The sequence below is a fragment of the Prionailurus bengalensis genome, chromosome B1, assembly GCF_016509475.1.
Source record: "Prionailurus bengalensis isolate Pbe53 chromosome B1, Fcat_Pben_1.1_paternal_pri, whole genome shotgun sequence".
NCBI lineage: Eukaryota > Metazoa > Chordata > Mammalia > Carnivora > Felidae > Prionailurus > Prionailurus bengalensis.
Genome location: NC_057344.1, coordinates 157,826,024 through 157,838,697, shown reverse-complemented (window position 1 = coordinate 157,838,697; position 12,674 = coordinate 157,826,024).

Below are 12,674 nucleotides of genomic sequence, written 5' to 3'. Positions count from 1 at the left end.
GTTGTTTTCAAGAGAGCATGATTTTTCCCCCATAGTTGTACCTAAGAATATCTCAAATCATAATTTATAACACTCGAGTCTTGGGAAGCAGATTAAAATAAGTCAATATGTTGTGGATAAACTTCAGAATTATTTTAAGTTATTTATAGCCTCTAATACAATGAATTGACCAGTGCTTGTCAAAACAGGATAATTATTAAGGAAATTAAATATGATATAAGAAGACTAATGAAAACAGCAAGAATATAACTATTGGGATGAAGTAAGCAGTATCAGATTCAAGTTGTCAGCACATCACATATCTTTTTGGAAGAATACCATAAATCAGTGGTTCATACTATGATATCAGTTAAAACCAGAGACTGATGAAAAAACCACTCCCTCCAGGCCTTGTAGGCCCTGTCAGAAAATCAGAGGATGAACTCAGACAAAACCAGGCAGGTAGTGCTTCAACTATTTATAAGATAATATCACTATGAATAATGAAATCAGACGTGGGATGTAGCAAATTTCCATGATTTCAAATTCTTAATTTTTCCTTTACCTGTGTGTGTATATATGTTTTAACTTTAGTGCAACAGTCTCTTTTTATAGGAAAATTTAAAATGATATTTATATAGAATTTTGAAACATTCAGTGCTTCTTTGAAAATAAGTATACTATATCATTCTCCTTCCATATCACTTTCCCATGTTATTTACTTTACATATTAGTTTGTTTAAAAATTCCTATAATTTATGTTATATATTTGTAATTATTGTATGTGAATACATTAAGTAATCACATAAAGTTATAAAACTGACCTACATTTTTAATTAAATTATTTCGTGTTTGTTTATTTATTTATTTATTTTAAATGTTTATTTTATTTTTGAGAGACAGAGACAGAGTGTGAGTCAGGAGCGGCAGAGAAAGAGGGAAACACAGATTCCGAAGCAGGTTCCAGGCTCTGAGCTGTCAGCACAGAGCCTGACATGAGGCTAGAACCCTTGGACTATAAGACCATGACCTGAGCAAAAGTTGGACACTCAACTGACTAAGTCACCTTGTCACCCCTCATGTTTATTTATTTTGAGAGAGAGAGAGAGCACAAGCAGGGGAAGAGCAGAGAGAGAGAGTAAAAGACAGAATCCCAAGTAGGTTCTGTACTGTCAGCACAGAGCCTGATGCAGGGCTCGATCCCACAAACCGAGAGATCATGACCTGAGATGAAATCAAGAGGCAGACACTTAACCAACTGAGCCCCCTAGGAGCCTCAAAAACTTACTTTTTAAATTTATATTAACTCTTTTTTTCCCAGTGAATTTTATAAAAAAAAGTAGCTCACACTTAAACTTTACAAGTCATATATTAAAGCAAGCTAACATGATACAACTTAAGTATTAGATGGCCATTCTGTTACAGCAATGAACACATATGACCCAGAGATAGTGGAAATTTTTTGTCATTCAATAATTAATAAGACAACCAAGTAATGCCTCTATAGTATTCCATAAATTTAGAAATAGCTGATCTTGTAGAAACCTATTGATGATATTATTGAGGAAGCACCTTCGAAGTAAATGAAAGAAAGTGAGGTTGAGGGGAGATCATTGTTTTAATTAGTATGGAAAGAAATCTTTGAGATAGGAAAATGCAAAATTAAATGGAAGTGGTTCTCAGTGCTGCTTAAATTCCACAAACCTCTCTATGTTACCCATGAGTGTTCTAATTGTGATTGGGTAAAAGAATCTTAGTGTTATGGGTTAGGGGACATTTTTGGTTGGACCATGAGGTATGCCATATGTTAACTACGTTTTCATTATCTGTTTCTTTCATATTCACCAGAAGCACTTTCTTTAAACATATTCTTGGCTTGCAAAGTATATATTTCCAGTTAGTTGTCAATTTTGTGGTTCACTGGAGTGGGAGTTTTTTCCAACTGCAGTGTGCATCAAGGCAAATTGACATGGGCCAAGTGTACAAACAGAATGAATGAGCATAGATCTACACATTAGTCTTCTACCTCCATTAAAAACAAAAAGAGAGAAAAGATCATTAAACATTTCAATATTTTTTAGTATCTTAGGAGTCTTTGGCTTATGGAAATGTGTATTCTAATATAAAAACATTTTTTATTTTGCTTGATATCTTAGGAATTTTAAGCTGGTGGAAATATGTAATATGAGATAAAGAATACAAATTATTTTATGGGGTGCCTGGGTGGCTCAGTCGGTTAACTTTCTGACTTCTGCTCAGGTCATTTTCTCAGGTTCGTGGGTTTAAACCCCACGTTGGGCTCTATGCTGACAGCTCAGAGCCTGGAGCCTGCTTCAGATTCTGTGTCACCCTCTCGCTCTCTGCCCCTCCCCCACTCATGCTCTGTCTCTCTCTGTCTCAAAAAAAAAATAAACATTAAAAAAAAGAAAAAAAAAGAATACAAATTATTTTGCTTAACGGAAAATTGACCATGTGGTCTTCTGACATCGGGAGAAATCCATTAATCAAAATGAAGTCATGTACAGAGAAAAAAACTTAATTTAAACATAATTTAAAATTGAGGAACATTGGAGACTAATAAGGGAATAATAATTTATACTATATGCATGAAATTAATTCCATTTCAATCTATTCCAAATATTGAATGTGTGAAAAGGTTGAAACTAAATAAGAAATGGTTAAATTTTGCTCACTGAGATTAAATTAATTTATTTGCAGTTTAGGAAAATATTTTAAGAAATTAGTAACTTTTCAGTGATACAACAGACCCTATTCATGACTTTTTCCAAGACCCATACCTCCTTGGCCCCATTTCTAAGCTTGCAGAAACTCAAGTGTTGCTCAGGTATCAGGCACAAATAAGTTCAGAGAAGATTAGATTTTTTTCCCAGCCTTGGGGAAGAAATCATAATTATCTAAGACAGTCATTTCAATATCACACCTTTTGGAGAAAGTTTCTCATCTTCCAACTCTACTTATTTGGTGTAATAGCAAGTTTGCTGGAAGGCAAGTATTATTTGAGATTCGTCTAACCAAAGTAACCACATAAAGAAATACTAAATGAGCTTGCTCACTTAGGCACATTATCTCTACCACCTCTCAGACTTATATATTACTTTTTCCATTTCAAATGCATTCTAGCTGGCTTCTCAGTATCTTTCTTATTCCACTCAAATTCATTGTCTTTACAGTTGGCAGAATAAGATATTAAAAATGCAAATCTGATCATGTCAATTCCCTGCTAGAATTCACTCAGTCATTCTCCAATTATCTACAAGATCCCATCTTTACCTTTTGAAAGGAAATCCTCTAATACCCCACCTTCTTTTTCCTCTGCATGGTTAAAACACCCATTTCCTACTATAAATATCAATGTATGTGACTTCTCAAGAAAATGAGTCTCTTGACCATTGTGCTAAGTTTTAATTTCTCTGTGCTCAGTACACAGGACAACACGTACAGCATAAAAGAAAGGTTATTAATATTTGCAGAATAGTGGAATTAATGATGTAGCTATAAATATTTAAAAGGAGCTACTAACTTCCATTGTGAAGGTTTAAATAGATCTCCAATCAACAAGAAAAACAAATTTTGTGACACATCATTTGTCACAGCATGCAGTATCACCCATGTCTGTGGTACGGTACCTTAAAATCATTTCACACTCGATTCTGGAAACAATTTGTGTATTATCCAATCTGTTGTGAAACTGGGGAGAGATCTTGAACTTCAGAAATTTTAACTCCCTTAAGGGACATGAGAATCAGAAAGGAAATGGCTACCTTTCATTGTACTTTTTAATACTCTCTTTGCTAACATAAATGTCTCATAAATATTAGTTTCTTAGCATATTTTTGGTCATTTTTTGTCGAATCTTTGAGCTATTTGTATGGTGCTTCATTTTATCTTGTGCACCCTAACCTGAAATATATTTTAAATTCCAAAGAAATGACATCATCTATACTACTCTTTCTCCTATCTCACAAGAAAAAAATATCTTCAAGTTCTCCATAGATTGTGCAGATATCACTGAAAAAAGATGTAGAAAAATACTAACACAAGTCACTGTTTTAAGAGAATATGGTTGAAGAAACCAAAGTAATTCTCTGTCTTCAGAAAGATCAATTATTAACTGTATTACTATATTCATCTTTTAGTGTCAGGTTATTCATTTCTGATGTACTTCTGCTAATTGTTTTTCAAGATTGTCTTATTGTTTCTAAGTAAAATTCAGTGCTTTTTTATTTTAGTCTAATTATAAGTGTAAATTTCAGTGAATTTTTACAAAGAAAACACACCAAGGAAACCATGACTATGATATAGTATTTGAATATTGATAGCTCTCAAGAAGTCCTCTTGTGTTACTGCTGAGTTATTACTACATGCAAAAGTAAATGTTTTCTTGACTTTTATCATCATGAATTAGCTCACATATTTTTGAACTATAGATAAATGGACTCCTATATTATGCCATACTTTATGTTTGACTTCCACAGCATAGTGTTTAAAGATAGCAATATTTTTCTCATTTCTATATAGTATTAGTTGTTGGACAATAACACAACTTATTTATGCATTTCACTTTGAATGGCTATTTCAGTTGCATCTAGATTAAAGCTAATATAGATAATCCAATTATAAACATTCTAGAGCATTCTATAAACACATATGCATTTTAGTTTAAGATTTGACTTATTGGGCCATTGGGAATTCATAAATCTAGTGTAACAGAAAAAAGATAAAGAATTTTCCAAAGTAGTTTATATCAATTTTAACACGTGAAGTATATGATGTTCAATTTATTATACGTTGTTGCCAACAATGAATAAACTTCCTCTTAAAATTGTAGCAATTCCTTTTAAGATTGTAGCACAACGTGGTTTTAATTTGCATTTCCCTGGTGACAAATAAGGTTGAAGAAAATGTCACATGTTTATTAGCCATTTGAATATTATTTTCAAATAGAAAGTGCCTGTTCAACCTTTTGCCCATTTTTATTGAATTCTCTTTTTGATACTGATATGTAGTGGTCTCTTACGTTTTCTGTATTTGAATCATTTGTCAGATATGTTTTAGAAATTATTTTTGTGACTCTTTGACTTGCATTTTCACACTCAGTGGTATCTTTTGATAAAAAAAATCATATGTTAAATATATTCCAATGTATCAATCTTTTTCTTTATAGTCAATTCTATTTTATCCTGTTTAAGAAATATTTGCCTTCTCAAGGACAAAAGATATACACCTATGTTATATTATCAGTTTTTTTCTCCTCAATTTATACATACTACCTATTTAATATATATGTATTTATGGTGCAAAGTAGAAGAGAGGCAATCAATATGGTATCCACAGTCACTATGCTTATTTAAATAAAAGTTAAAATGAAACATTCAGTTTTTATGTTACATTATTCTCACATATCAAGTGCTCAACAACCATATGTGGCTAATGGCTATAATATCGAAGACATTTGGAATATTTCCATCATCAGAAATTTTGGACTGTGTTGGTCGAGAGTCACTTTCCTCCCTCATAAATATTTAATTGACCCAACACCATTTGTTAAAAACAGTATTCTTCCCAAATTCACTTAGGAAGAATATTTGTCATAAAACAAATGTCAGTACACATGTTAGTTTATTCTTGGTTTCTGTATCGCGTTGCACTAAATTATTGCCTATTCTTGTGATAAAACTACATTCTGTTTATTGTGTAACTTATATTAAATTAGATGTGTTTGTTTTTGAGCCCACGACATTTCCACAAAAACTACACAATATATTTGCCTCTTTCTACCACCACCCATACACAAACAGCTTGGGTTTTGTTTTGAGACTACAGTTAATGTAAAGATCAGTTTGAGAATAATTAACATTTCACAGTATTTGATTTCTCCAACCTATGAACTTGGATTCATTTTGTTTATTTAGGTTTTTTAAAATATTTATTTATTTTTGAAAGAGAGAGAGAGAGAGAGCGAGGTGAGGCAGAGAGAGAGAGACAGAGGATCCAAAGTGGGTTTCATGCTGACAGCAGAGAGCCTGACACTTGAACTCATGAACCCTGAGATCATAACCTGAGGCAGAGCTGGATGCTTAACCAACTGAGGTTTTTTTTTGTTTTTTTAATCTCAGTATTATTCTTTAATTGTCTTTATAGATGTCCTTCATATCTTTTTTAGAAATTACATTCTCAGGTAGTTGATGTTTATATATTATTTTAAATGGTATCACCCAAGATGTTGTTTATTGCTCATCTATAGAAAAGTGACTAATTTTGAAAACATTGACATTGTATTCTGCCACCTTAGACTCATATTAATTCTAAAAATGTGTAATTTAAAGATATTTCTTATTAAATAATCAGGTTATCAGCAAATAATAATGTTTTTACTTGATCTTTTTCTGTTTTAGATTTTATTGTTGTTTTTTGGGTTTTGGTTTGGTTTCATTTATTGCTTTGTTTCCATGAAATGCACATCCAGTTCAGTGCTGAATGAAAATGTCAGTAGTGAAGATGTTTTTCTTGCTCCTGATTTTGTAAAACAGTTCAGTGTTTTTGCCATAAAACTTTGTGACCAACACTGCAAATGCTCTATTCTTATCCCACAATCCTTACCTTAGCATTGTGGTCCATTAGAATTCCAACAGCCAATATCTGTATAATTAATAGGGAGGATTTTTCTATTAAAAGTTGCCAAGCCTTGCCATTTGGTAAGCTTCCAAATGCCAGGAAATTAACACCTCAAGGAAGAAGCCCTTAACTACTTACTGAATCACAGTGGTATATAAAAACTCCTTTTCCCTCAGGCGTGTGTTTTCAAGCATTTTCCAGAGTCTCCCCATTAAATTGAGTTTCAAATACCCATGTAGTAGCCAGTTTAAAAGCCTCCCCTTTATGGAGTTCCTTTCCTGTATTAACCTTCCTCATTCTTGCAGGTGTTCCCTACAACACCTAAATAAATCCTTGCCATTTGCTCTTGGATCTTTGCCTTTGTGTTAGCTTCTGAAGCAATGTAAACCAGAAGTACTATTTTTTCTTCTACTTTTTAACAGATGAAGAAATATCCTTTCTTTTTTACTTGTTAAAGTTTTTTTTTCATGAATAGATGTTAAAATTAAATGTTTTTTCTCCTTTTTTTTCCTATAAATCTTATAAATTGCATCAATTACTTTTCAAATAACCAGATAAATTTGTATGTCTGGAATAAATGCAAGCTGGCCATCAGGCATGCATTATTGACTTAAGTAGATCACATATTTGGTTTGCTAATGTTTTCTTAGAGACTTTTGCATCTGTGTTTAAAAGAGATCACTGTAACTTTTCCTTCTTGCAACGTTTGTGATTGTCAAAAATTACACCAAATGTAATTAAAAAGCAAGGAAGACTTTCTTTGCTCAAGGCCACTGTCATAGGGAAGACTGTACTCGACTCCACTAAAACAAAAGGTGGAAGAATTTCTAAGCACTGAGTGACTTAGTGGAAAAGTACTGGAAGCCATTAAAGAAGCTGGTCAATGTGATTAGACTATCTTGTTTGCTAAATTGGTATTGAAGACAGGCCCTTACAGAATCTGAAAGATAGGGGCATTATCTTCTCTTGATGATTTCATTTTAAAGAGATGTCTCCCAGGTCCATTGGAAAGAACTTCCGGTGCTATAAAGTGACAATAGGCTGGGAGAAGATTTGCATCTCAAAGGGACAGAGAAAGAACTAGCAATTACAAGTTTTCTAAAGTCAATTCTCTAAGGGAGAGACCTTTCAAGAAAAACCTATCTAATATTTAGTCAGGCTGAAGGGACGATGAAAACTTGTTTAGAAACTTCTCAGATTCTTGCTCTATGCATCTCTTCTATTGGTTAGTTCTAATTTGTATCCTTTGCTATAATAAAACCATAATTATTAGTGTATCATATTCCTCTGTTCTCTGAGTCACTAGTCAATTATCAAAATGGAAATTGGTTTTGGTTCCCTCAAATTTGCAATTGGTGTCAGAAGTCTTGTTGCCGTACTTAAACTTGAGTTTGGCTAGTTCCAAAGGCTCAGATTAATCAAGTATTTTCATTCTACCCACCTTTATTAATATATTTATTTTCATTCTTTTACTTTTCTTTTAGTGATTATCCTAGACTTTATAATGCACATGACTAACTATTCTTTTTATTTCAGGTCTGTTAGTGATGAGTACTTCATTTCTGCTTCACATTTGAATATATCTTCAGAATGTAGAAATATAGGTTTATCTTATTTTCTTACAGTATTTGAAACATTGATATATTGATTGTCACCTGGATTACATTTTTTTTTCCATTGAGAAATCAGATAAATTATAATTACTGCTTATTTGATCATAGTATGTTTTTACCTCTGGCTTCACTTAAATGTTGGCTCTTGTCTTTCATTTTCACATTTCATGGTTTATTAGATATGCCTCAATCCAGTTATGTACTAAAAGTGCAGTAGGTGACTGATATCAGCTTCTGTGACCATCTCAAGTGGCCTCAAGGAGATCTCAAACACAGAAAGAATCAGAATATAGTTAAGCAGAGGCATGCAAGGGATATTTTTAAACAATCAGATATGATAGAAGCATAATGTATTAAGAAAATCTAGAGTCTTTCTTGAGTCTACATGCAAATCAGAAAACCTTAATTTTTACAAATATAACAAATTATACCTTGTGATGTGCCGGTATTTGGAGAACTGTTTGCAAGCATTCATACTATTTTTTCCCCTTTTGTATACGTCATCAATCCCCTGTAGCTAATAAGCTTTGGAGTAGTTTTTCAGAGCAATCTGCAATATTGTCTCCCAAGCTAGTCTTCCGTAAGACAATGAATAAAGGATTTACTAACCTACTTTGAGGTTGGCTTTCTTTCAGTCAGCACTGTTTTTCTTGTAATTTTATTGCTCAGATTTTTAGTTCTTTTTTGAAACTGTAGGTTGATATTTTTGTCTACTCTGAAATATTATCAGCTATCACTTCAAATATTGTTAATGCCTCCTTTTTCTATTGTTCTTCCCTATTTGGGACCCCAAATACATACAAACTTTTTTTTTTTCAAATTTCTATTTATCGCTAACATTTTCTTTTTGTGTGTGTTTCCTATGCTTTCTGCGCTCCATGGTGGAATCAGGTTTTTTCCTGATATATCTTTCAATTCATTGATTTTCTCTAGAAAAGGTAAAATACACAGCCAATTAAGGAAATAATTTTACTCAAGCTATGAGACAGGGAGAACATTCATTAATTAGGATTATCTCAATTTAAGGAGAAGGAACTAGAGATTTTTGAGGCAAATTTACAAGGGAGTCATCAGGAAGAATAGTGGTGGGTCTTATGTGAGCCAATGAGAAAAACTGAGGTTGGGTCTTGGGATATATGAAAACACTGTTTTTGTGGTGGTGGTGGTTATTGTTGTTGCTGTTGTTTTGGTTAGGCTTTCGCAGAGCACAAAAGTGTAGTGAGATTTCTCAACTTTCATTGCTTTCTGGGAACACTGGGCTTCCATAAACTTCAACATTGTCATCTTTATGTTTAATACTTTATAAACTCATATATTAAATTGTGGACTTTACTTATTTTGTTTCCAAATCCTAGTATATGTATTTGGTTTTAAGTAGATTCTACTTCCCTAGTGAAATACGACATTTTTGTCATTTGTTTCTTGAATATTTGAAACATAATAAATTCAAAGTGTCTGTATCATATTAAAGGAGACCAAAATTGATCACCCCAAAATATGCCTCTTTGGTATATTGATTATTTTAAGTTGTTGCTTTTAAGAAAGAGCAGACACAGGTGAATCTCTGAAAACTGAATAAAAGTTATCTTTTTATAAGAAACATTTGTATTTACAAAATAAATCTCCATTTGCAAGGGTATCGATCTCTTTCCCTATACCAAGAAGAGAAGGATGACTCAATCCCTGTGGAGTGTTATCAACAGAGAAGACATGGGACTTAACTCTGGTTAAAAACCTTACCCTGATAACTGTACTTTTCCTGGTAACTTCCATAACTGACTCCCAATCCCCGATATCTTCTTTTGCCTTTAGCTGAAGATGGTATTTAAGGAGATGGTTTTGGCCATTTTGGAGAGGTACTCAGTTTTCCTGGGTGTCTCCCATGTGTGCAGGAGGTACACATATTTAAACTTTTGCTTTTATCCTGTTAATCTTATATCAGTGTAATTATTAGACCAAAGAACCTAGAAGGGAGAAAGGGAAATATTTTCCACCTCTACATTATCTATGGCTATCTTTCTTTACTTTCTTCTCTCTCTCTCTCTCTCTCTCTCTCTCTCTCTCTCTCTCTCTCTTTCCTTCATGGTAGGTACTTTCTTGGTGTAGTTGGTAATTTTTTATTGATTTTAGAAAAAAAAAAAACTAAAGGTCTTTAAGAAGATATTGTCATCCCTATGCTCTCTTGGGCAGCAAATGTAGAGAAAATCACATCTAGCCCTCAGTGACTGCCTGTGTCAAGAAAGGTGTGTGGTCTTTATATGACTCAATGTACATTTATTTTTAGTCTCTTCAAAAAGCTCCAGGTTTTTATGATGGCCCCTCTTTCTTGACCTCCTGATCAAACCAGAAGACTCCCCCAAACTTCTCAATACATTTAATTTACTTTCTCTTCAGATCTTTCACCTTCAGTCTTTCACAGATTCTCTATTCCTGCCTTCCTTAAGCCTCCTGTCTTCCAAGGATCTTGCTTCTGATGCATTGTCATCTTACGATGCTTTCAAACGAAACCTTTTTCTAAATTAATTTATGACATTTTTTATTACTCTTGGCAGAAGCAATGCCTACCACAAGCTACTCCATCATAGCCAGCAGAGGAAATCTGCTCTCATATTTTTTGCTACTTTCCTCAAACTGAAACAAAATTGTTTTAAAAATATTTCAGAGATATATTGACCTACAGTTTGTTTTCATTGTAGTGGTGAGTAACTCTTGATGATTGTGCTCAGGCATGTCTGTTAAAAATTCAAGTTGTAGTCAATCTTAAAAAATAATCTACAGAATCACAATAAGATGACTCTTTTCATAAGATGATTTTTTAAAAAGCAAACCAACTGGGCTGAGAACAACACTGTCTTTTTATAGTATGTAGTTATTTTCGTTAGGTTAGTACTGCTTCCACCCATGAGTAGAACTATTATGTGTTTTGAATAATTAAAAAAAGATCTGTTGCTTATTGATTTTGGATTTGTTTGCCTGACATATTGAATTAAATATTCAGTTGGTGAATGACATATGGCATTTCTTCACTGAAACATGGCAAATATGGCTTTCTTTCGGTGCGCAGACCTTGTTTTCAACCAATTTTATAAGCTGTTCAGGATGAGTGAATTCAAGAATAGATTGTTCAAGATTTATAAATCATATACATTCAACGATTGTCTTAAGCCACAAAGTAAATCTAGACTCATGGATAATAAATATTTATGAAGATGAAACCTTTTCAGAATTCTAAATTTAGAAGCCATATGTTGGCTACCTCTCTCATTGTAACTTTCTTCTGTTTTTGTTAGTTTGATATTTCCAGTTTGAAACATTTTTATGGCTCCTCACTGGCTCAATTTTATCTCTTGCTGTCAACAAGACCTGACATATGAAAAATGCACACTACTGTGATATTCAACAAGGTATTAACTAATCAAATCATGCAATGTTAAATAAAATTTTGTGTGTGATTCCTATTCTTAGAAAATTTAGCATGAAACTTTATGTTGTATCACTTGGGTATTTCCCCAATTTTCAGCACCTCAAAAAAAAAGTAGAAGAAAAATCAATAGAATCATTTAATGTCATTTCATGTAAATAGGTGGAAACTGGTTAAGAGTGATGATACTTAAAACACTTTTTACACTGGTAAGGATGAGAAACACTAGATAGAGTACAAAAATAATTCTGAGGATGGGGCAAAGATGTACATTTTAAGTTTTTTGAAGGTAAGGATTTTGGTCTACATACTTTCCTCATGTAATTTTCATGTAGCCCTATGCTTTGTGCATACCACAAACTCAAATGTATGTTTCATATTTATAAACTGGTATTTCATAAGCTTTCTTTAAAACTTAGCTATAACTGAGACACAGTAAAGACAAGTGGTCTTCCAATACTCCTCACCAAAAGGGAAATAATTTTTATGTGCTTACTTGGTTTCTGTTCTTACTGACTTACTCATAGGAATCTTACTCCCAATGTGGTGACTTTGTATTGTGTCAATTTTGCTAATTTCATTTCTCAGATTTTCCTTTCCCATATGGTTCTGGGTAAAGTCAGCCAGAAGAGAAACTTGTATCATATCTAGAAGGTTTAAATGAATAGATGGTTTTTCTTTTCTCTTCTCTTCTCTTCTCTTCTCTTCTCTTCTCTTCTCTTCTCTCTTTTCTTTTCTTTTCTTTTCTCTTCTCTTTTCTTTTCTTTTCAACACTGAAAGTCCAAGGAGAGTCAAGACCTTTGCAGCTTATGCAAATTTTCATCAATGCACTAGCTCACCTTGTTGGTGTGGGGAAGTAGTTGGGTTCTTAGTTCTAAGATTCAGAAGATCTTCTGCTTCATCCTCTGCACATCATGGCCAAAGCACATGTGCAGCTCTTTGGTGAAGGGTGCCCAGATTACAGCACAGATTTCTCACATCATTAAAACTGGAGGCAATGAGAAACAGATGTGGGTTCTATTTTG